Source organism: Sceloporus occidentalis, unplaced genomic scaffold, assembly GCF_023333645.1.
Source record: "Sceloporus occidentalis isolate IW3139 unplaced genomic scaffold, rSceOcc1.0.p SCAF_2, whole genome shotgun sequence".
NCBI lineage: Eukaryota > Metazoa > Chordata > Lepidosauria > Squamata > Phrynosomatidae > Sceloporus > Sceloporus occidentalis.
The window spans coordinates 22,148,102-22,172,004 of NW_028316982.1; the positions used below are offsets into that span (position 1 = coordinate 22,148,102).

The following is a 23,903-nucleotide window of genomic DNA, read 5'->3' on the forward strand; positions in this document are numbered from 1 at the left end:
CTCCTAGGATTCCTATGCAGTATGGCCACAGGGATGGGGTACTGTAGTCCAAACAAGATCTTTCTGACAAGAAGGCTAAATATCTCACAAAACTACAATTCCAAGAATTCCACAGCACTGAGCCACAGCAGTTAAAGCAGTGTCAAATTGCATTATTTAGTGTGGTGTAGTGGTTTGAGCATTGGATCCTGGAGATCAAGGCTTGATTCTCTTGAGCATAAAATCCCACTGGATAACCTTGGCAAGTCACATTTTCTCAGCCTCAGAGGATGACCGCCTTTGAAGAAACTTGCCAAGAAAACCCTTAGGGTCACCATAAGTCAAAAGTGACTTGGAGGCACATGACAACAACCAGGAGATGCAGCCAATTGGTAGTGGAATAGGATGTGAAGTTGAAGGCATTCCCAGCTGGCATTCATAATTTTTGTGGGTTTTTCAAGCTATGTGGCCGTGTTCTGGAAGAGTTTATTTCTGACGTTTTGCCTGCATCTGTGACTGGCATCTTCAGAGAATGGTGGCACGGAGGTGTGTGGGGTATATATGCTGTGTGACCCTTGGTTGTGGGGGGAAGTGATGCATCCATCCCACCACTTTCCAGGCTAAGTAAGCAGATTTTTTTGTCCTGTTTCACTTTCTGGAAACACTATATAATTACAGCTATAGCACAATAACTCCACTACAAATGCCACACCAACATACTATAGAATCCTGGCATTAGTAGTCTGGTAAGTCACTAGAGCTTTCAGGCTGGGAATTCTAAATGTCCTTTCCTGAACTTCAAATTCCAGGATTTCATATGATGGAACCATGACAGTTAAAGTGAGACCATAGTGCTGTAATTGTGGAGTGTAAAAGGGCCCCTGGCATGCATCAAGGTACAGTACAGAGTAAATAAGCATCAGGTTAATACATACTATACTTCAGCAAGTTGCCTCCCTGCCTCCTGTAGTGTTGGGATATTTTGAGAACAAATCTGCATGCATAGTGGCCTAATTTCCTTTGCAGACTGCTTGTCCTCTGCCACTAAGTAGGCTTATCCAGAAAACCACAGGACATCTTTCATTACTGTCTGCAACTACACACATAGATTACACATGTACACCCCTTAAAAGAATAATGGAACTGAAATGTGTCTTAATTTTTTTTAAAAAATGAATTAATTACTACTAACTTGGTATTGTAACTATTTAATTCAAAGCTCTGTTCCCTAGAGACTGTCAATCATTTCCACTGGGAGAAAAAAATATTAATTGAAGAAAGTTGCAGCTATCTGTTCCCAGCCATTGTTATTAAAACAATCTTGTCTCCACCTTCCTTTATAGAGAATTGACACACCTCAAGTTGTGCTGATCTTGCAATATTAAATCTAGTCTCTGGAGATAATTTCTTAGAGTTGTGTGTTCTTCCCATTGCCCACCCTCCCTGTCCTTTTCTCCCTTCAGTTGCCTAAATCTTTCCCTTCTGCATCATTAAAATACACCAGGTAATTTGAAGGCTTACTCATAATTAATGGATAAGATTATCATTAGATGCTAAGGCAGGTGGAGAGAAGCCTTTGCTTCAAAGCAGGAGAGAGTTTTCTAAAAAGCTAGTTCAAATGTGAATGCCTTTAGATGATCTCTCTTTATTGTTCTTTTTAATCCTTGCCAGGAGAACAAGCTAAACTCTATCCTAGCAGGGGAATTTCAGGGGAAGCAGAGAGATAATCCTGCCCATTTTTCCTCACCATAAAGTTGCTACTCTTTGTGTGTTGACTGGATTGTCCTTTCCTTAATTTACCCATAGGTTATTGTCTCTTTAATTCTGCTGGATAAGCCAAAATAATGTAAAAATGTTGATAATGTCCAGATTGTAGATGAATTAGACAAAAGTTTTCTTATCAATAAGAACAGTACACCAAAAGGCATGGCATTCATCACCAAGTCAAAATAGCTCAGAAGAAGCATCTCATGCCTGCGTAATGGAGCAATTGTACATACTGCTTATCTCTCTGTGTGTGTTTGAGTTTTGCTGGAGGGAAGGATAGATTTCTTTAAGGGAATATTCTTTCTGTTCTTTTCAGTGTGTTTTTGTAAACTGTGTGGGAAAGTCTCTCAAAGCAGATGTGGAATTGACAAGGAGGAAAGAATAAATGAGTAAGCATGCTACAATAGCTCCTTTTACTTCTAGTTTGTAGTTTGTTCATGCTTCTCCCCTTGGGCTAGAGGAAAAATCTAGGTGTGCAGGCAGCAACAGAAGAAAGGATCCACTACAGGTCCAAAGTGTTTTGGTGGCTGACAGTGCCCACCTCTCTGCTATTATATGGGCCTTAGCAGATATGTAGTGATTCTATCCTGATACAGATGGGGTTCCCAGATCTCAAGGTCTATCTCCGAGTCTTCTTTTTCAGTCCAAAGGGAAAGGGGAACAATCTCAGGCAAGAGCACAGCCATTTAAGTATGTAAGAGTAAGTGTGTGTGTCTGTATGTATTCTACATTTATTTGACATTTGTCTTTGGTGTGAATGGTTTACTCTGTGCAACTGTCGTTGGTGCTTAATGTATCATACTTGATGGCATCATCAGGGTCTGCTCCTTGTAATATCTTCTCTGCAACATCACCCGGACTTGCCCTGTGATATCACAAGGGGTCATGTGTAACTCTCAGGTTTTGACCATAAAATGGCATAGGCTGGAACAGGCCTGACCTGGCAACCCTAGATGCTGATCCTGATTGTGCCTTTGCTACCCCGAAATAAAATCCTTGAAATCTATACTTGAAATGAGATGCTTGAAATCTATACAGGTATACCTGAACAAACTATTCTTATATATTCTACATTATTTCACAAATGCCCAAGATTTATGGCCCAGATAAAGTTAAACCCTTTTGTTCAACTAGATACAACAAAAGAGATGGGAGTGTATACTTAAATCACCTCTTTAAATCTATGGCTCTTAAAAATTCCGCTTTAGAGATGATCACAATTAGATGAATATGCCACAAAGAGAAGTTAATGACACCATATATTCATTTTCAGAATGTTCAGTACAAGGGGCCTATTGGAGGAAAACCTGTGGTGACAACTGAAGATATTTCAGCATGATTTTATGTCAAGAGGAGCAGCACAAAAATGATTGCATATGAGTCTGAGAGAAATAGAACTACTGAGCATATCTTGCATCCTTTGGTTAGATGAAACTGTTTCTAAATACATCGCTGCTTACAAGATGTGGCACCATATAACACTGAATAAGTCAATTCCCTTGCTTGAGTTGCCCCACTGAGAAGATTTTAAATTCATGTTGAGAATCAGCAGTTGGCTTATGTTCATACAATCCATTTTTGTTTTCAGTCCTTAACATTTCGAGCTCTGGATGAAACAGCCATCTTACTGAAAGAACTGGCTGAATAAACAATCATATAGTATTAGTTGTTCAAATATATACAAATAAACATAAATGTGGAAGCTCCTCTCCCCGATATTTGTGCCTAGAATCATAGAATCATAGAGTTGGAAGAGACTGCAAGGGCCATCCAGTCCAACCCCCTGCCATGAAGTCTATCCGTGAGTAAATAATTTTAGCAGAAACTTGGAGTAAAACTTGACTTGAATCCTACCAGTAGTTCCAACTGAAGCAGACACACTGAATCATAGAATCACAGAATCATACAGTTAGGAGGGATCATGAGGACCATCTTGTCCAGTGATTCCCAAACTCTGGCCTTTCAGGTGTTTTGAACTTCAGCTCCCAGAATTCTAGACCATTGACCAAGATGGCTGAGGCTTCTTGGACCAGAAGTCCAAAACATCTGGAGGACCAGAGTTTGGGAATCACTGGACTAGTTCAACCCCCTCCTTTTCTTGTAATTTCATCCCATTGGTTTGTGTTTTAGTCTCTGGAGAAACAGGAAAAAATGTTCCATCCTCTAGTTATCATGTCACTTCTTAGTCATCTCTTCTCAAAGCTGAACATACCCAGTTCCCTAAGTCATTCTCCATAAAGGTTGGTTTCCAGACCTTTGATCATCTTGGTTGCCCTTCTCTGGAGATGTTCCAGCTTCTCAATATCCTTCTTGAACTGTGGTGTCCATAACTGGACATTGTATTCCAGAATCACTTGTTGCATGGTGAAACAACAGTTGTGTAAACCCCATTGTGATGTTTTTAGCTTGGAGCAGTCTTTGCTGTGAGCAGGCAGGGAGCTGTCTTGGTGGCAAACAGGCCCAGACAGCCGGAAAGGGCATTTCTTACACTTTAGCCAAATCAGTTACCAGGTTTTAGCCATTTTAGTTACCAAGTTAGCCGAATTAGTTACCAGTACTCAGCCAAATTAGTTACCAACAGCAAGGGAGTAAAGGAATTCAGGAGCTGAAAGACCCTGCACCAGCTCCATTGAGTGAGGAGAGCAAACCATCAGACCCAGAAAGATGACAACCTGAAGATTGCTGAAACTGTAAAGTATCTTTTGTCTAGAGCTGGGGAGGAGAAAACTTTATTTTTGTCCTTTAAATTAAACTTCCCCTTCTTTTGAACTTTACATTCAGCTTCAGAGCCTTTTTGGGTAGAAGAGTTTGATCTCACCAGGGTACCAGCGTTGCACACCCAAACCTGCCACCACCTTTAGTTGGGTGTGTCTTCACACCCATTGATTCAATAGGTTTACTATAGTTGAGGCTATCAATAAAATTCAGCCCCTTGCAGGGCTGCCACACTTCCTGGAGTGGTTGAATGACACTGTTGACACTTTCCAGGAATTGTGGCTGATAGCCACTCACCCTTCCTGCAGTGCTGCATCATTTTGCAATATTATTGTGGATTGGACAGAAGTAAAGAAAAGCACTGCCCTGCACTTTGTTCAGGGCAGGACCTTTTTTTGTAGGTAAAAATTAGATTAAGCCACTCAAGAAACCTCCTATGGATCCTTGATATCTGCTGAGGTTTGGTTCCTGGAACCCCACTCCCTGTGGATACCAAAATCTATGGATGCTCAAATCTCCAAGTCCTATTAAATACAAAGGTATATTAAAATGGTATCCTTTACATAAAATGGCAAAATCATTTTTTCAAACTGTGGATAGTTGAATCTGTGGATGAAGAATGCATGGATAAAGAGGGCAAACTAACTCTAGGCCTCATTCCCACTACCTTTTAAACCAGATCGCAATTCGATTCGAACAAGTACAAATGACCCTGGTTCCCACTTAATCCAAATCTCTGAAGCTATTCCGAGAGGGGGGCCACGTGATAGATCCATTTAACCCATGTCTTTTTGATGCTGACTTTTTTCGCTTTTCAGTAAATTGAATCTGCGCAAGTGTGAACCACATGTGAATTGGAATTGATTTAAATTTGCCCTTTGTCCTCCTGGAGTGGGTCCATTTTGAATCGATTTATGCCTGAATGTGAACCACAAGAGAAACATTTTAGAGGGAATTTGGGATCGGGGCAAATATAGTAGAAGAAAATGTGATTGGGGCAAATGTAGGAACCATGCTCCGCTGTCGAATTGATCCATCAATTCGGATCGCACACCAAAATATCTGTAAATGGGAATGGGGCCATAATTTGTTGTAGTGTACCTCCAAGCCATTTTCAATTTATGGCAACCCTAAAATGAAATTATCATGGGATCTTCCTCTGAGGTTGAGAGAGTGTGACTTGTCCAAGGTGAATTTCCATGGTCAAGTTGGGATTGACTTGGTCTCCTGGAGTCCTCAGGGGAAGTGAATAGCAAACCTTCTCTGAAAAAAACTTACCAAGAAAACCCCATGATAGGTTCACCTTAGGGGTGCCATAAGTCAGAAAAAACTTGAAAGTCACACAACACACAGACACACTCCTGGAGTCCTACTTTAATACTCAAACCACTAAACCATACTGGGTCTAATGATGATAACAAATGAGTTAATTTCCATACACACAAATACTGTATTTTAAAGTTTTAATTGGACATCTCTACGTTGAATCAAAATATCTATATTTTGCAAGAAGATAGATGCACAGAAGTAAAAATGTGTTGTGCACTGGGGATGGCTATGTGTATGTATGGTTGAATAAGAGCACAGCAGACTTTAAGCCTGCTGTTACATTGACTAAAAAAACTTCTTGCAGGTGCCTCCTAACGTACAACCAAAGTGGAAAAGGTAAATAATAAATACCAGAATTAAGCATCCCATAAGCTGCAAACTAACATGCAGGGAGCTTTAAGAACCCTTTAGAAAATTACATCCCAAAATCTGAAGCTTGGATTCCGAAGAGTCTTGCCCTGAAGCAGAAAATGGACACCCACTGTGTATTTTTAAATAAGTGCAACAGATCTATTTGAGAGCAGGTATCTTGATTTTAACAAGGATAAAAAGGTTGTGTGAACCTGGCCATTGCTGGATGGCTACTGATCAATTAATAGGACCTCTTTCTGCCAGTTGGTGGCTTCAGTTGTTATCTCACAAGCAATTTTCAAAGCTAGACTTCCACCAGTACCTGAACATATAATTTTTTAACCACTCTGCTATTGGAAAAGCTGATTAATGAGCAAAACAGAATGTTGCAGAATCATATTTGCATATTTCCTTCATCATGCTGTAGTAATATTTGACCTGTGCCATTGCTGAGTTTATATTCATGTGAAGAAAATGTAATAAATGAATTCAGAACATGAAAGAACTGAATTATCATTCCTACTTTGAAAGGGAAACACATGCTTTCAGTCAAGCAATTCTTTGTCTTAATCCTACTGTTTACCTCAACTAGAGAGGGGCCAATAAATCAACAGAATTTACCCAGAAGTTCTCATTGAATTCACATTGTATTTAACCATAGCTGGGATTAAGGAGCCCTGGTGGCACAGTGGTTAAATGCCAGAACTGCAGCCACAACGTTATAAGTTCAATCCTAGAGGAGGGCTCCAAAGTCCACTCAGCCTTCCATTCATTCGTGGGAAGGTAAAATGAGTATCCAGCTTTTTTTTTTTTTGGGGGGGGGGGGCAATTGGCTTACAGATTGTAAACTGCTTAGGGAGTGCTAGTCACTGCTAAGAGGAATAAAAATGTACTTGCTATTGCTGTTGACTCGAAGGCATACAACATGGTGTTACAATGCAAAAGGTCCCTTTCACTGGTGCAGTGGTACAGTCATACACTATAACTCAAAAAAATGAGACGGGGAAAACGTGTGTTACTGCACAGGAGAATGCCGCCGGGAGTCCCCATGCCGTTCCCTAGCTGTTCCTGGCAACTGATTTTGAAGGATGATTTTGAATCATTCTTCAAAACTGGCTGCCATGGAATGGTTGGGGAATGGCTTGGGGATTCCCGGTGGCATTGGCAGCGTTCTCCTGTGCAGTAACACATATTCCCCCCCCCCCGGTTCCATTCCCTTCCGTTCTGTTCCGTTCCTGTTCCGAAAATTGCCGTGGGATAAGCTTAAAAGAGGAAAGAGGAGTGCTATTATTCCACTTTAACTGCCAGGGTTCCAGCTTATGGAGTTTGGGGCTGGTAGTATGGTGAGGCACTAGAGCTCTCCAGCCGAGAAGGATAAATGCCCCTCCCTAAACTGCAAATCCAAGATTCCACAAGACAGAACCATGTTAATTAAAGTGGAATAGAAGTGCTATAATTCTGCAATATGAAAGGGCCGAGAGAGGAAAAGAGAGCATGTTGTTCTGATAAGTCTCAGAATTAAAAAGCAAGCTACCTGAGGGTAAGAATAAAATGTTGCATGTGGTGAAAAGAATTGTCAGAAAATAATCCAAGAAAAACGAAATGATTTTGTTTAGCAAAAGAACTGTAGCAAAAATACCACAACTTCCTGACACATTTGGCATGTATGGATAAGCTTGACAACTGTGCACAAGACTGCAGTTTTTTGTCCACCAAAAAAACATTTGCATGTGAGAATTCCTCTTTGGTTCACTGACATTACTTTTATTTTCCCAGAGCCAATTTTGCATCATTACGTCAAAAAGGTTTAAGGTGTGACATGTATATCAGACTGCAGCACTGATTCTTACAAACATTTGCCTTTTTCATGCTAAGGTGTATATGGTTATGTTTAGACACTTGTCCAGATTACATTAAAAATCATTTTCTAAAAAAAACATCTCAACATAAAAATATGCTTGGAAAAAGCACAGAATCCCCTCTTGTTTGTGAACACAGATAGAAAGAAAATCAGATCACAGGAACCTGCAAATTTTGCAAAACATGAAATGCTTTTAACTTAGAGTACAACTCCACCAAATGGCTTTTATTTGAATTTCAGGGTTTTTCCTCTTTTGCTGTTTGCACATGTTCAAAAGCAAAAGTAAATTGGAAACAATGAACACCAGTCTTCAGTCATTCAAGTGATAGGGAAACATGCTCACTCCACATACTATTTTGAGTCTATTTTCCTAACAAGATATCGACAGGAAAGGCAGGATGGGGATATGCATGGTGTTGTTGTGTGCCTTCAAGTAATTTCCCACTTATGGCAACCCTAAGGTGAGCCTATCATGGGGTTTTCTTGGCTGGATTTGTTTAGAAGAGACTTGCCTCTGCTTTCTTCTGAGAGTGAGAGAGTTTGACTGCCCAAGGTCATCTGGCTGGTTTATATGACAGAGCAGGGATTCAAACCCTGGTCTTCAGAGCCATAGTCCAACACTCAGATCTGCATCACACTGGCTGTTACAACATTGTTGGCTACACATGTTCTAATACATTGCTTTTTCCACAGACTGAGGGCCCGAACAGATAGGCCAAAATAAAACTGCTTCAGGTCACTTTGGAGGTAGGCTGTTTAAATGTTGCATGCATCCTAAGAATCCAGAAACCATGCCAAAGCCATGCTCCAGTCCTAAGGATTGGAGCGCAGCTTTGGTGCAGCTTCTGGCCTCAGAAGATGCATGCATCATTTAAACAGCATGCCTCCAAAGTGACCTGAAACAGCTTTATTTTGGCCTGTCTGTTTGGGCCCCCAGATTCAAGACAGCTCTCCTAACTGAGAAAATTACAAATAGAAATTCAAGTGGTTAAAAGCATTAAAAAGTTGTGATTAAAATAATATTTTAAAAGAAAGCAAATTAAAACCATGTATACATGAGCGTGTCTGGAGTGTGTCCAGAGGAAAGGGACCAAAATAGTGAAAGGTCTGGAAACCATGCCCTATGAGGAGTGGTTTAGTGAGCTGGGTATAGTCATCTTCTGAGTCTTCAGCCTGGCTGAGCATGACATTCTCCTCAGTTATTATCTATCTATCTATCTATCTATCTATCTATCTATCTATCTATCTATGGTATTTATACCCCGCCCTTCAGTCCTAAAGGCTATCAGAGCAGCTTACAATTATTATTTTTAATTAGACGGTTCCCTGCCCTCAGGCTTACAATCTAAAAGACATGACACAAAAGGAGAAGAGAATGGCGGTGGGAAAGGGGATGAGGTCCAGTGGTTCTTCTCTCCCTCCGTGGCCTGGACCAAGGTAGATAGACTGGAGGGAGAGCTCTTTTTCTTCAGGTTAGCCCTGATGGAGCTGGGCCTGCCTGGTCACTCCCTCGCAGGCCGGAAGATAACAGTTATGGAGGGAGGAGTCTCTTCCTTGGTTTAAACAGGTGCCAACTGTCCTAAAGGTTACACAGCCTCTTGTAAAGAGGTTACCTAAACTCTTGTAAAGCTAGTTCCACCAACATTTAAAGTAATGCTAACAGTTGATGGGGACCCCCCCCCCCCCCCCGCAAGATCACCTTTCTGTGGGTAACTGTCCAGGAAAGCTGCCAGCAGCCGATAGCAATGGAGCTAAAGACTCTTGGATGCAAGTAGGTTTATCACATGCTATTTCCAGACCGTTCAGGGCAGAGGATGGGTTTGGCATGGAACTGGTGAAAATGTGTGTTACTACACGGGAGAACGCCACCGATGTCACTGGGAGTCCCCAAGCCGTTCTTCATCTGTGTGATGGCAGCCAGTTTTTAAGAATGGTTCAAAATCATCAAAATTGGCTGCCATAGCATAGATGGGGAATTGCTTGTGAACTCCTGGCGGCATTCTCCCATGCGGTAACACCCGTTCTCACCCATTCTGTGCCAATCCCATCCCGTGCCCAGAACAGTCTGGGCATGGCATACAATAAACTTAAAGTATAACAAGAAGTTGCCGTCAGGCAAAGGAGCAACAAGGGCACAGTGTCTGAAGCATTCCAAAGTTCAGAGTTTCAGAAGTCAGAGAAGTTAGAGTATACCAAGAGTTCAATAATAATAATAATAATAATAATAATAATAATAATAAATAAAACTTTTATTTATATACCGCTTTTCCTTCAGATCAAAGCGGTTCACACACAATAAAACTAAATGACCCATGTCATAGTACAATATGTCATCAGTTACAGATAATACAATTGAAAATTTTACAAACAATATATAAAAGCAGTCGGGGGCATCAGATAAATAATCTTAATCTATTAGGGACTCGTTTCTCTACAGTGAATCGGGAGGGTATGCTACCCGGAAGAGATAGGTTCCAGCAAGCAGAGTAGTCAGACAAAGGTCCAAAGGCACAGTCCAGAGATTCTGTTCTGGTTCAACAAAGACCGACACAGGCTGGCTTGGAGGGAATCTGACCGATAATGCAGGCAGAGGCAACTAATCACAAGCAGATAGAAAGTGTCCTTACCTATGAAAGTCCATTAAGAGAGGCATGGGTCAAGCAATCCAAGTCAAGGGAAGCAACAGGAATCAAGGTCAACACACTCAAAAGGTCAAAGAAGCAAGGAGGTCTGAAGTAGGAATGCAGGAGTCTAGAAACAGGTGGTAAGAATGCTAGCCAGGAAACAGACAAGTTACTTCCAGCAACTCTTCCAGCACTTAAATAGCCTGATACCAGCTGGTTCTAACCAGAGCTTGATTGCTTTCTGCTTAGCCAGCAGCCTAGCTGAGCATCTTAGCTCTATCTTTTGTTGAGTCCTTTTATTCCTCCTTCTTGATTGAGAACTTAAGACCCCAGTTGTGTCCTGTGTCTCATCAGCAAGTGAGTCTTGCCCTTCTCCTGCTTGCTGAGGCTGCAGTTCCACAGGATGAGCTGGCTGGAGCTCTTCCCTGTCTGGAAGACTTGCATGGGTCCCTTCCTCAGGCTCTTCCTCTAGATCTCAGTCCTGCAGCTCTTGGCCCATGACAGAATCAGGCAAATGAGGAGTCCAAGACAGGGGTGCTTTTGACAAAGACATCAGTTAACTTCTGACAACATCCAGGCATTCTTCCCAGGTTTTTATCTCCAGCTTTCACTTGTGCAGCTGTTCCTTGATTGCTTGGCATTTTGCATAAATTAGTTGGGAGCAGCATCATCCCTTCCTTTCTGACCTTTTGGAACTAAATGAAGGCATGGGTAGGTTTGTCTCCTCATTTTCCTTGGTGCCCAAGCTGGCAGGAGCTTTTGCTGCACTATAGTTTTTTGTGGGTTTTCGGGCTATGTGGCCATGTTCTAGAAGAGTTTCTTCCTGATGTTTCGCTAGCATCTGTTGCTGCACTGTTGCCAGGTTCCAGACTGTCCTTAGTGGCAGCATTTCCTGCTGGCACAGGCACCAAGGAACTGGGCCAGGTTCAGGGCTGGGCTCCTCCATGTCCCCCTCCTCTTTTGAGTCTTCAGGCTTCATGCAGGCATGACAGTAACAAAACAAATGCCATTCTTATCCGTGTCTGAAAGAGATAGAGGTCTGGCAGGAGGGGTCTATTCTGTGTCCCACCAGTAAGATCAATACACTGTGTAGGTACATAGGAGAGGGCCTTCTAAGCTGTGGCACTCATTTAGGGAATGCCCTCCCCTTGAGAGCCTAGTTGGTGCCAACATTCATTTCATTTAAGCACCAAGTGGAAACTTGGCAACTGTTCTTCAAAACCTTTGGCCCTCGTTAATTCATCGCAAATACTGATGTACTTAGTTTAAAAAACCTTTTGGCCTTTTAAACCTGTTTGAAACTCATTGCTATGTTTAATACATTTTAGCTTATTCAAATTACAGTGCTCCCTCCATTCTTGCAGCTTTGAAATTTACGTCCCTCGCTTATGCACAAGGGATGAACAGAGGGGGAAACAATGGGGCACGTGCCCAAAGCACTTTCCTGCATGCTCCTGCAGCTGCAAGCCTATATTGCTTGAATATATGCAAAACTCCAGGAGGGGTGACTGTATATTTATTGCTTTTTAAAACTGTTTGTTTTAATGTTACAGTGGACCCTTGTTATATTCTGGGGTTTGGTTCCAAGGTCCCCCGTGGATAACAAAATCTGTGTATGGTCAAGTCCCATTAAATATAATGACATAACAAAATGGCGTCCCTTATAAAAAATGGAAAATCAAGGTTTGAGATTTGAAATTTATACTTTTTTTTAAACATTTTCAAACCATGGATGCTTGAATCCATGTATAAAAAATCTGTGTATTAGAAGGGCTGACTGTATTTGTAAGCCATTCTGAGATACATTTGATATGGGGGAGGAGTATAAATATTTGAAGAGAGCCAGAGTGGTGTAGTGGTTTGAGCATTGGATTATGACTCTGAAGACCAGGGTTCAAATCCTGGCTGGGCCATGGAAACCCACTGGGTGACTTTGGGCAAGTCATACACTCTCAGATTCAGAAAGAAGTCATGACAAACCTCCTTTGAAAAAAACCTGCCAAGAAAACTCTCTGATAAGTCCACCTTAGGGTCATCATAAGTTGGAATCAACTTGAAGACACATAGCAACAACAAATAAATATTTTAATAAATAATATTAATAATAAATATGCAATGGTATAGTCTTTCGGATAGCCTGTATGTCAGCCAAGGAGGGCTTTAGGCAGCCATAGGTGGGGGAAATGAGCAGATTCTAAGAAGCTGTATTACACAGATGGAGAATCCTTTTTTCCTTCTCTTTTGACCAGTGAGCTGAATTTCAATTTGGGATTCGATTTGTGGAATACATTTCAACAGTGAATGGTGCCAACAGCATGGGGCAGTGCCAAAGCAAATTGGGTAGGAGCAGATGTAATTTCACCAATTTGGAGCTTTTCCTATCAAGCACAGCTCAGTTCTGTGAACATATGCTCAGAAGTAAACCATCATGCAAACCCTTCTTAGGCTACAAACCACAGGTCAGTTTTGTGAAATTGTTGCTCATCTTTTAAATAGTCTTTCATTACTGATCGCTGGTTGATTATTATAGCAAAGAAGATTGTGGCAAGATGGGAAACTCTTGTAGGATGCATTCAGCCAAGGCCAGGGCTGCATCTACACTGCAGAATTAATGCAGTTTGACACTACTTTAACCACCATGGCTCAGTGCTATGGAATTCTGAAATTTGTAGTTTTGCGAGATATTTAGCCTTATCTGTGAAAGAGCTCTTTGTGAGAACAAACTACAAATCTAAGGATGGAGCCACAACAGTTAAAGCAGTGTCAAACTAAATTAATTCTGTAGTGTGGCAATAGTCCAAATCTACCATTCCTACCCTATTGGTATCCTTCATGTCCAAGTGCCATTGATACCGTCCACTAGTGCCAAATGGGTTGTGTTCAATGGCAGAAAACATGGTATCATTTGTTCTGTTCCATTTAACAATATGAGGAAAATAGACTCAGTAACAGGAAGTTCCCTTCTGATATCAACCCATCAAGTAGCTAGTGTGGTGTAGTGGTTTGAACACTGGACTATGACTCTGGAGATGAGGGTTTGCTCTTGGTTCAGCCACATAAACCCACTGCCTGAGAATTCTAAATACCCCTCCTTAAAACTGCCAATACCAGAATGCAACAGGAGGCAGCTAGAGGAGTCAAACTGGAATAGTAGCACTTTAAGGGTATAGTGTGATAAACATCTACGATTCTATGATTCTAACACGTCTAAAAAACAACCAGCTGTTGCGGGTTTTATAAAGACTTTAAAATCTCGTTTCTGCACGGGAATTCAGCAATTAGCCTCCATGTGATAAACTCAATACTCTCTGCCTCAGAGGATGACAATCACAAACCTTCTCTGAAGAAATGTCCCAAGAAAAACTGATAAAAGGGTTGTCATAAGTCAGAGACAACTTGAAGGTACGCAACAACAAATCAATCAACAGGGTTTGTTTTGTCCCAAGAGCGATGCTATGGACTTTGGGTGTAGTAAGGCCTCTGGCTCCTAGGAACACAGCCTGAACAAAAGACTTGTCCACAAATTTCTTAAGTTTTCAAAAGCTTTACTGGTTATAAACACAAAAACATGAAACTGATCTCCTTTTTCTCAATAGTCCTTCTTAAATACCTTGCTCGCTCTTCTTGGTGTGTTTTATCTTTACTGTTCTGTGGACTTATCTTTCTTCTTCTGTGGACTTATCTTTCTTCTTCTGTGGACTTATCTTTGTCAAAGGAAGATATTCTCTCCAGGTCTGATTTGGCTGAAATCTTACTACACAACTGAAACTAGCTAGAGGGAGACAGCATAAGACCCTGGGATTTCTCCCAATCCTTGTCTTTCTTAAAGCCGTAGATCTCTATTTCCCCTCCCAAACTGATACACAGAAAGCCTAATATAATCTCAACTAAATATATGTCTCAGGAGCATCAAAGATCCTCTAGAGGCATGACAGGGTTGCATTCCTGATTTTAAACAATGATCAGTTCCTTACACCCTAAAATGGAAACTTTTCTGTAAAGGCCAAATTTACCTCATGCTCATCCAGCTATGGAATGATAAATACAATGATTTGATAAATACTGTAGACTGCTGGAAAAATGGGCACACCTCACTTTGAAGAAAATAACAGTTTTAAAGAAAAATGAGTCCCATATTTAAAAATGAATGTCTTTATCTTGCACGGTTTTGCTGTCATTTCATTAAATGGCTTGAGGCCATGTCAGGATTACACACAGAAGGTGTGGGGATTGCTTTTGCAGTGACTAATGTGAGAGATGGTAAATACCCCTTAATGGTTGTGATAATAGGGATGCCATTTTTTCTGGCCTTGCCTCTATACCATTCATAGCAATCAACAGACATTTAGCAAATGAAATATATCCTAATCTAAAGCCACATGGGGAGAGAAGCTCTATTCATCTGCTTAGTCTGTCAGGTATATAAGAGAGACACTGACTTCCTTGGGATGAGTAAAAGAAGATGTCATTTCTCAAATTAGCCCAATGTGCTTCAGCCAGAAAATAATTTTATGGCTTTTCTCAGAGACTATTAAAAGAAATGAAAGGTGGGCGCAATACATATGTAATAAACAAGCCATAAATTAAAGAAATACAAATATATATAAAGTGGGCCCCTGGTATCTGCTGGGATTTGGTTCAAGGGCCCACCATGGATACCAAAATCCATGGATACCAAAGAGGTGTTCTTTCAAGCATCAAGGTCCCAAGCTGTTTAGGGCTTCAAATATCATCAGCAACATCTGGAAACCAGACTGGAAATGAACTGGCAGCTACTGCAGCTCCTTTAAAACCAAAGTTATGTGCTCTCTGTATGGTTTGCCATTCAGCAATCTCTTTAATAAATGCATAAACCATGAGATTAAATGCAGCTTGCTGGCAATAGGCTGTATGTGGTGCAATGTGTTTGATGCTTTAAAGTTTATCCACACACACATGCCCTTGAGCTGACCCTGACTTACAGTGATCCTGTGGATGAGACATCTCCAAGCCCCTCTATCCTCCACTTCTCTGCTTAAGTCCTGTAAATTCAGACCTGTGACCTCCTTAATAGAATTCATCCCATCTAGCTTGCAGCCTTCCTCTCTTTCTACTTCCCTCCACCTTTCCTAACATTGTTGTCTTTTCCATTGAGTCATTCCTTCTCATGATGTGACCAAACTACCACAGCCTCAAGCCTCAGTTTTGTCATCTTGGCTTCCAGGGAGATTTCTGGCTTGATCTGCTCTAGGACACATCTGTTTGTCTTTTTCACTGTCCATGATGTCCTCAGCACTCTTTTCCAGCACCACATCTCGAATGAATTGATTGTCTTCTTATTTGCTTTCTTTCACGGTCCAGCTCTCACATCCATACACGGTGATGGGGAACACAATAGCTTGGACAATTCTGACTTTTATGCTTAGTTGTATATCTTTACTCTTTAGGATTTTGTCTAGTCCTTTCTTAGCTGTCCTTCCCATTCCCATTCGTAGTCTTCTGATTTCTTCTTATTATTAAACTTTATTTATAAAGCGCTGTAAGTTTACACAGCACTGTAGATACAATTAAGTTAAAATAACAGAATGAGAAACAGAAAAATGAATAAAATAACAGAATTAAAAATGAATACATATGTTAAAATTAAAAGCAATAAGATATAACAACACAGGTTAAAATGCCATGGTCGCCTTAGTCGATTATCTCTGTCTGGGCATCGACAGGGGAACTGCGACCCTGTTGGTGCTCTTGGACATCTCAGCGGCTTTCGATACCATTGACCATGGTATCCTTCTGGAATGCCTGAGGGAGTTGGGTATCAGGGTCACCGCACTCCAGTGGTTCCGTTCCTACCTCTCCGGCAGATTCCAGATGGTGCAGTTGGGGGACACTTGCTCCTCTAAGAGGCAACTAACATCTGGTGTCCGTCAGGGAGCTATTTTGTCCCCCACTTTGTTTAACATTTACATGAAACCGCTGGGAGAGATCATCCGGAGACACGGGGCGCGGTGTTATCAGTACGCTGATGACACCCAAATATGCTTCTCTGTGTCTCCGACTGATGCAGTGACTAAGGATGGTGTCTCTCCTCTGAATGCCTGCCTGGAGTCGGTAATGGGCTGGATGAGGGAAAACAAACTCAGTCTGAATCCAGAGAAAACGGAAGTACTGGTGATAGGTCCCCCAGGCCAGGGGAAGGAAATTCGTCCACCTGTCCTGAACGGAGTCACACTTCCCCTGAAGGCCGAAGTTTGCAGTCTAGGAGTACTTCTGGACTCGTCCCTGCAGTTGACATCTCAAGTAGATGCGATGGCCAGAAGTACTTGCTATCAACTTCGGTTGATATGCCAACTGTGACCCTACCTGGGCAAAGGGGATCTTGAAACAGTGGTACATGCTCTGGTAACATCTCGTCTAGATTTCTGTAATGCGCTCTACATGGGGCTACCCTTGTACCAAGCCTGGAAGCTTCAGTTAGTACAAAATATGGCAGCCAGACTGGTCACCGGTACATCTAGGTTTGACCATATAACACCTATTTTAAAAGATCTTCACTGGCTGCCTATTCGCTTCCGAGCGCAATACAAGGTGTTGGTTATTACCTATAAAGCCCTACATAGCTTGGGCCCGAGTTACTTGAGGGACCACATCTCCCCATATAATCCGCCCCGCACACTCAGAACATCTGGGAAGAATCTTATGGAAATTCCACCTTCCAAATATGTTTCTACATCCCAGATGGCCTTTTCAGTGATGGCCCCACGAATCTGGAATAGCCTTCCCGAGGAGCTCCGTTTGATGACCCCCCTAGAAACATTTTTAAAAAGGCTTAAAATCTTCCTTTTTTGTCAAGCTTTCCCTCCTGATAAATGAAGTTGTGTATGCTGATGCCATTGATTCCCTGCCTTACCTTGCTGTATGACTGTGTTTTAAATTTTGTATAATTGGGTTTTTATCTAGAGATGTTTTGTAACGGTTTATTATGGTTGTAATAGTTTTCTACGGCTGTAAACCGCTTTGATCTGTGGAAAAGCGGTATACAAATAAAACGTATTATTATTATTATTGTTATTATTATTATTAAAATAAGTGTGAACTAACCATCATATAATGTCTGAAAATGCTTCCCTAAACAGTCTCCAACAGAAACCAAGATTTCTTGCCTACAGTCTACCTTCTGATCAATGTTTGATCTAAGGTATGGGAAATCTGTAACTATTTCGATTTCCTCATTATCTAGGTTTAATTCATGCAGATCCTCTGCGGTCATTATTTTTGTTTCTTATGTCCAGCAGTAAGCCTCTGTTTGCACTTTATTCTTTACCTTTCCTCAGTAATTGTTCCATGTCTATGATGTTTCCCACTATTTTGTCTCATCTGATGACCCGCATATCTTAGATTGTTGATATTCCTTCCTCCTATCTTCACTTCTCCTTCTTCCGAGTCCAAAACCGCTCTTTGTATGATATTTCCAGCATATAAGTTCTGCATACGACACACATATATAAATGCATATTATTCTAGCTCAGTTTTTCTTCTCTCCCTCTGCCCTTCTAGGCATGCATGTAAACATACACATTCACACACACACACATTATATATATAGATAGGAAGAAGCCCCACTGATGAGGAAAATTTACTTCTGAGTCAATGCAAACAAAATTGCAAACACTCATTGTATTAACCTCCAACGCGCTGAAACCTCCTCTCTGAATCTGCATGCTCACTGCAGAAATAACCCATTTCTGACACCACTTTAACTGTCACGGACTCCATGCTGTGGAATTCTGGGATCTGTAGCTTTGAGGGACATTCAGCCTACTCTGTCAGAGGGGCTCCTGGTGTCACCGCAAACTACAAATCCTAGAATTACATAGCAATATCCTAACTGCAAAGGAGGACAAGGCAGCACCGCAAAATGGAGGCCATTCCAGAAAAATGGAGGCCATCATCATCATCATCATCATCATCTATTTGTATAGTGCCGTAAGTTTACATGGCGCTTTACAGATACAGTCAGTTCAAAACATTAAATCCTGACAGATGCGTACAATCTAAGGAATAGTAAAATAATAATAATAATAATTATTATTATTATTATACCCCACTTTTCAGCCAAGGTTATCAAAGCGGCTTATAATTTGTTAATTAGGCATTAGACATTTCCCTGCCCTCAGGCTTACAATACATGTGTGTGTACCTCTCTCTCTCTCTCTCTCTCTATATATATATATATATATATATATGTATGTATATGTATATGTAAAAAATAAAGTTCCAAATGCTTTAGGAAACAAGAAAGTCCTTAATTCAGATTTAAAACTAACAAGGGAAGATGTTTTATTTTTATTATTTAATGTTAATACGTATTAATATGTACTGTATTATGTTAAATTAATTTTGTAGGATGCTGCCTTAGGCAGGTTTATTTTATTCTGTTTTTTAACTGATTGTATTTACAGCACTGTGTAAATTTACGACGCTCTGTAAATAAAGCTTATTAATAATAATAATAATAATAATAATAAAATGTTCAGGGAGACATGATCAAAATATAAGCTCAAAACACTCAAAAGGAATATAACTGTATTTCATCATGCCATGCTATGGAATTCTGGGATTAATCCAAACTACAGAAATAATACAAACAGCAAACTACAAATCCCAGAATCCTGTAGCATTGCGCCATGGCAGTTAAAGCGGTGTCAAACTGGATTATTTCTGCAGTCAGGAGGCAGCTAGAGGAATCTTTGGCTGCAGAGAAATAATCCATCTTGACAGTGCTATGGAATCATGGGAACTGTAGCTTTGTGAGGCATTGCAGCCTTCTCTGTCAGAGAACTCTGGTGCCACAACGAACTACAACTCCCACAATCCCTCAGCACTGAGCCAGCGTGACGTCATACTGGGTTATTTCTCTCTCTCTCTCCCCCCCCCCCCGTTTCCATCTGAGAATGGAACGTTCCTAGTTCGGAAACTTGACAGCGCGATTCCCCCCTTTTTTCGCGGTCGGGGTGGAAGGTGCCGCGGCGGCCCGTTGCCATGGGAACGGCGAGGCCTGTTTGTTCCCTGAAGGAAAGAAGAAGGGAGGCATGGACGAAGCGGGCGGCTGAGGGTTATTCCTTCTTCCCGTTCTCTCTGTCTCCTTCCCAGAGGTCCGCGCTCCCTATCCCAAGCTTCGGAGCCGGGCAGAGTGGGGACCATCCCAGAGCTGACAGTGGTAATGCTGGGACGAGAACTCTAGAGGGGGTAAATGAAAGGGGCCACCCTTCGGGGCTGGACCTTGCGTGGCGTAGTGGTTTGCGCGTTGGACTGCGGCGCTGGCAACCTGGGTTCGAGTCCAGGTCGGTCCAAACACACACTTGCAGTCAGAAATAATCAAGGTTGAGACCTCTTTAAATCCTCCCTGGCTCAGTGCTAGGGAATCATGGGAGTTGTAGTTTATTGTGGCACCAGAGCTCTCCCTGACAGAGAAGGCTAAAAAATGCCACACAAAACTACAGCTCCCAGCATTCCCTAGCACTGAAGCCAGAGCACTTAAAGCGGTCTCAAGCTGGATTATTTCTGCAGTGTGTTTGGGACCTCAGTCTCATGATCCAGAAAACCCATTCCTCAGAAATGACTAAAAGGCACACAGCCCCAGCAGCAGCAAAACAATGAGCATGTCACTAATAATAATAATAATAATAGGCTTAAAAACACCCCACTCATGTAAATATAAATCCATGCTTCTTAGTCATGCTCAAAATAAAGGGCATTTTTTCATTCCTCCTGGACAGAAGGTTGAAATGTAGGACGCATCCTGGAAAAGGAGGATGTCTGGTCATCTGTATTTAGGGTTGCCATAATTCTCTACAAAAAACCAGGACAAAATGTAGGACAAAATTTAGACCAAAATATAGGACAATTGTAGGATAAAATTTAACCCAAAATGTAGGACATTTAAGAAGAATGGAGGACCTTAAATGCCCTACATTTTGGTCTAAATTTTGTCCTACATTTAGTCCCGGTTTATAGTAGAGAATTATGGCAACCGTATATTATGTCCTGTATGTATTTTTGCTCCTGGAAACCCATCAGAGACTGGCAGCTGAGAGCCTATGGACATGCGCTTGCCCAGAGAGCACCACCTTGAAAAGCATTGAGATTTATCCACTGAAAAGCAGGGAATCGTGTGACCGATTTAATCTTCCGCCTTTCACTTTCCCGGAGTAAAGAAGTCTGGAGGAAACCAAGCAACTAAAAATAATTCCAGTCACCCATTAAAGGTGTTAATGTGCTTCCATATATATATATATATGTGTGTGTGTGTGTGAGTATGTGTATATGTATATATAATTATAATTATTAGTTTTTGTTGTTCTTGTCGTATGCCTTCAAGTCGTTTCCAACTTATGGTGACCCTAAAGTGGACATATAATGAGGTTTTCTAATCAAGATTTGTTCAGGGGAGGTTTGCCATTGCCTTCCCCTGAGGCTGAGAGAGAGTGACCTAAAGCAGGAATGAGTGGGGAATTGAGCCCTGGCCTCCAGAGTCATAGTGTTACCCATGCTGCTCCATATAAATTTTGGTATAAATGATAACCCTTAATGACCCTTAGATGAACTCTAATAGCCTGTCCACCATTGCCAGCAAGGCATGAGGACATGTACACACACCCCTGAGGGGCAACCACATCATCATATCTAAGGAGTCGCATAAAAGGATTATCATAGGACCAGGAAGAGCAAATGTTTGCCTTCCCTGAGGCTCTTGCCCCCTCCCCAGGTCTGTTGTCCGAGCAGCTTAAGACCACTAAGACAATCAGACAGGGACATCCAGGTGAAAAGAAAGTAATTAAACACCTTTGTTCTCACCATCAAGCACCTTTGCCAGAAGCAAGATTTTGCCTTCGAACTGACTTCCCATTGCCCAAAAATAGCTTGTCATTGCCTGAAATTGCATGTGATCACCTCTCACACAATAACGTGAAACCCCATGATTGTGTTCGGATTGCCGTTAGGTTATACTTCCAATTTCCCTTGTCTGATAACGTCCAATGTCCAGAACTCAAACCATCACCCCAAGCTCTTTTAGATAGAAAACTGCCTTGAACCAGGTTGCCAGTCTGCCCTAGACTTCCTAGATGACAGGTGGGGAGGCTTTTTCCACATGGCTGGGTCTACGTGTTTTTCCAGCTACCTCTTCCGGTGCTATGTATGCCCGTCGCAGCCACATGCACTCGTGCTGGCGCCTAATCTTACATCAAACTATAGCTGAATGAATAAATATGTTTGGGGATGGTCAGAGGCTTGTACCTACGGCTTTCATCAGCCTGACCCAGCTTGGCCAGTGGGAAGGGACTGTGAAATTTTTAATCCCCCAAACCTCAGTTTACTGTCTTCTTTCTGCCATATCTTTCCTTCCATTGAGGCTAACACTTTGGGATATAGGGATATAAACTTTTTTCTGTATTTACCAAAACAGATTCAGTGTCTTTATCAGGAGATTCATCTGTAGACAGTAGTTTGTTGTTATTAACTGCCATTGAGTCGTCCCCAACTCATGGCGACCCCATAGATGAGGCATTCTCCAATAGCTCTTTCCTTGCACTCCACTACTCTGCTTAGTTCCTGCAAACCCATGCACGTGACCTATCTGGTTGAGTCTATCCTTCTGGCATGCGATTTCCCTCTCTTTCTGTTGCTCTCTACTTTTCCTAGCATTATTGTCTTTTCTAATTAGTCCTGCCTTCTCATGATGTGGCCAAAGCATGACGGTCTCAATTTTATCATCTTGGCTTCCAAGCAAATTTCTGGCTTTATCTGCTCAAGGACCCATTTGTTTGTCTTTTTGGCCGTCCACCGTATCCTTGACAGTCTTCTCCAGCACCACATTTCGAATGCCTCGATCATCCTCTTATCTGCCTTCTTCACTGTCCAGTGCTCACATCCGTACAAGGTGATGGGGAATACAGTGGTTTGGATTATTCTGACTTTGGGCGCTCAGTTGCAGTGGTTAATAATAATTTTTATATTCCTTTTATTTATTTTGCTGATCATGTTGTTGTTGTAAAGTTGCAGGAGCAGATCAGGCTTTTAAACTTGACAACCCTGTGAGGTTGGTATCTCAGCTGAACTGACCTGCTCTTTACTGTCCATGTGTCCAGTTCTGAGCACCACAGTTCAAAAAGGATGTTGACAAACTGGAGCATGTCCAAAGGAGAGCCACCAAAATGGTGAAGGGCCTGGAAACCATGCCTTATAAGGAAAAACTTAGGGAGCTGGGTATGTTTAGCCTGGAAAAGAGATGGTTAAGAGGTGATATGATAATCCTGTTTAAATATTTGAAGGGGTGTCACACTGAGGATGGAGTAAGACTAGAACATGGAACAATGGATGCAAGCTACAGGAAAAGAGATTCCACCTCACCCGTTGGAGGAATTTCCTGACAGTAAGGGCTGTTCAACAGTGGAACAAACTCCTTCCTCGGAGTGTAGTGGAGCCTCCTTCCTTAGAGGTCTTTAAGCAGAGGCTGGATAGCCATCTGTCTGGGATGCTTTGATTGTGATTTCCTGCATGGCCAAATGGGGTTGGATTGGATGGTCCTTATGCTCTCTTCCAACTCTGTGATTCTATAAAATAAAAAGTCTACTCAGATTTGTCTGTGGAACAGTGCTTCTACAATAACATCCTCTGTTCATTGTATGATACACATGCTTTCCAGCCTGGTATAGATAGTGGAGGAGTTTGGAATAAGATTGATTGGAAAATCATGGAAGTAGTTTACCTGCTAGATATGGGCTCATGATTGACCATCCATATACTATTATATTGCTATATAAACAAGCAGGTTTGTTTGTTAAAAAGATACTTGCCAAATGACGATGCTCCAGATCTTCTTTTCTTTCTGTTAAGATCTGTCAAGCCCTCTCTTTTTCTCTTCTGAACATGTTTTGAAAACATTTTAATGATTAATGTTCTGTAAACCCTGACTTGTTTGCTTTCAGTTTCAACTGCGTTGTTTTTACTGTCTGGATTATGTTTATTATATTTTCATTTTAATTCTGAGCCACCATGCAAAAAACATACTTTTGAAAGATGAAATTTAAACATGTAAATAATCTATGCATTCAGAACAGTTTGTTTCTATATAAGTTCTAGAATGTTTATTTACTTTCTGCTTTTCTTAAATAATTCAGACAAGATCACAACCCAACTTAATAAAAGCTACAAATGTTTATACAGTAAAAACAAAAATATATAGCAACAGAGACAGATAAATTAATCCAGGAAAATACCATGTTGGCACCACCTTT

General features: G+C 41.4%; 1 protein-coding gene across 5 annotated transcripts in view; it reads left to right on the forward strand.

Moving 5' to 3' along the window:
- The first annotated feature begins 19,590 nt into the window (after nt 1-19,590).
- The window catches only part of LOC149318042 (zinc finger B-box domain-containing protein 1-like), a 51,853-nt gene continuing 47,540 nt past the window's right edge, over nt 19,591-23,903 (forward strand). For 3 of the 5 annotated variants that reach the window (XR_016279960.1, XM_089508906.1, XM_089508909.1), the window contains exon 1: nt 19,591-19,825. The gene's annotated coding sequence lies outside the window, so the exon portion shown is untranslated. Of the gene's footprint in view, nt 19,855-23,903 lie in introns of all 5 variants that reach the window. The other 2 variants (XM_089508908.1, XM_089508907.1) reach the window with 2 other exon arrangements.